A 2,157-nucleotide genomic window follows, 5' to 3' on the forward strand; every position below is an offset into this window, starting at 1 on the left:
CCGCCTTTCAAGCCCAGCAAGGCCTCGGGTGACCCCCTTCAGAGTTGTCCTTCCCCCGCCGCAGGAAGTACAGGCTCTGTGTTCACCAACCCTGTTCCTTCTTCCCAAGCACAGAGGAAGACTGCATTTCACAACTAAAGAAGCCAGGACTCAAGTCAACATACATTTGATTCGCTATCTTTTAAATCACTGTTGCTCAAACTCTGGCCAACGGGCCGGCTGCATCAGAAACATCTGAGGCTTTGCTGAAACACGCACACACAGAGGGACTTCTGTGAAGACAGGCAGGCAACATGCCAAGAGAAATATTTCCTTTTTTGAAGTAAATGGCTCAGCCTGGGGAGAAAAACCAGCAAACCTTTGCTTGCTGGGAACAAACAAGGACAGTAAGAGCAAAACAAAAGAAGACATGGATGACAAAATATAAAAGGATCCAAAAAGCTGGATAAACAAAGACCTTAGTGAAAGTAAGATTAGAGAAAAAAATGATAGATGCAGGAGACATAATTAATTTTTTGGTAGAAAACAACCAAAATAATTCAACAGAAGAAAACAAGGCATAATTTTTTTTAATATTGCAAAATTAAAGGAAGGTTTGAGTCTCTAGTCATACGGGGTGCATCAAGTCCCAGGAAAAATTGGCACTTGGGACTGGGCACATACTAGACGCCGAATAATACTTGATTTTTTATGAATACATTTCACAGTCAGGATTGCAAACAGTTTCTCTGTGCCTCTTTATTCGCCCTCTATAACCATTAGCGGTGGCTGTAAAGAAGGCTTGGGCTAGCTGCTTGCTACCTGAGGAAATCAGCATGGAAGCCTGGCTAACCTCTCGCGGCCCTGGCAAGTGCGCAAAAACACACGTATTCAATCTGACGAATTTTTAGTACGGTTTATACTAGTGAAAAAATAGAACCAACTTAAATGATTCTTGGCTGGTTAAAGAAAGCAGTGAACATTCATACAATGAGTACTATACAGTCACCAAAACGTTGCTGTAGAAGGGGAATTACATGGAATCATCAGCTTCATGAAATATTGTTGAGTGGAAAAAAGCAGATTATAACAGAGGATATGCAATTTCACCCAATTAGTTGTGAAAAACTATACGTACAGGGAAAAAAAGCTTTTAAGGACCTAACGAAAGATTTAGACATTGGTCATCTCCTTGTGATAGTGAATAGGTGACTTTAATTATCACTATTGTTGTTGTTATGTAGTTTCATGTTTATTTTTGTGTGTTTGCACTTTCCAATCTTTCCACAACAAAACGTATTGTTTAATTAGTACGTTTTTTAAGAGAAACTTTAAAAACAAAAGAAGAGGGCTTCCCTGGTGGCGCAGTGGTTGAGAGTCCGCCTGCCGATGCAGGGGATGTGGGTTCGTGCCCCGGTCCAGGAAGATCCCACATGCCGCGGAGCGGCTGGGCCCGTGAGCCATGGCCGCTGAGCCTGCGCGTCCAGAGCCCGTGCTCCACAACGGGAGAGGCCACAACAGGGAGAGGCCCGGATACAGAAAAAAAAAAAAAAAAAAAGAAGAAACACTATCTGATCACACTCCGATACCACACTCTTACTCTTACTTTCTCAAGTCATGAACGCAGTTTTTGCAATATGAAATTACTTGGTTCATGATAAGAAAAGAAGCTGTCCAAAATCCTATCTTGGAAAAGGTGATGTAAATACAAAGTAGCTCTGCGCAGACCAAGACAGTGTACTGGAATTTAAACTCGGTTCAGCAGTCATTTTCTCTTCCTTTCCCAGGATCCTCATAGGTGAACCAGTCCAATGGAGTACTAGAGTGTGCTATTTGTGTGCATTCAGGAAGTGTCTATCAGGTAAAATTAAGTTGTCAGGCTTCCCTGGTGGCACAGTGGTTGAGAGTCCGCCTGCCGATGCAGGGGACGCGGGTTCGTGCCCCGGTCCGGGAAGATCCCACATGCCGCGGAGCCGCTGGGCCCGTGAGCCATGGCCGCTGAGCCTGCGCGTCCGGAGCCTGTGCTCCGCAACGGGAGAGGCCACAGCAGTGAGAGGCCCACGTACCACAAAACAAACAAACAAACAAACAGAAAAGTTATGACACAATAGGGCTTTGTGGCCAATTAAGTTGGAGAGGTGCTGAATTAAACAAATTTAAACATATTTCCTTCACTGT

This window comes from Lipotes vexillifer, unplaced genomic scaffold (genome assembly GCF_000442215.2).
Source record: "Lipotes vexillifer unplaced genomic scaffold, Lipotes_vexillifer_v1.1 scaffold2385, whole genome shotgun sequence".
Lineage (NCBI taxonomy): Eukaryota > Metazoa > Chordata > Mammalia > Artiodactyla > Lipotidae > Lipotes > Lipotes vexillifer.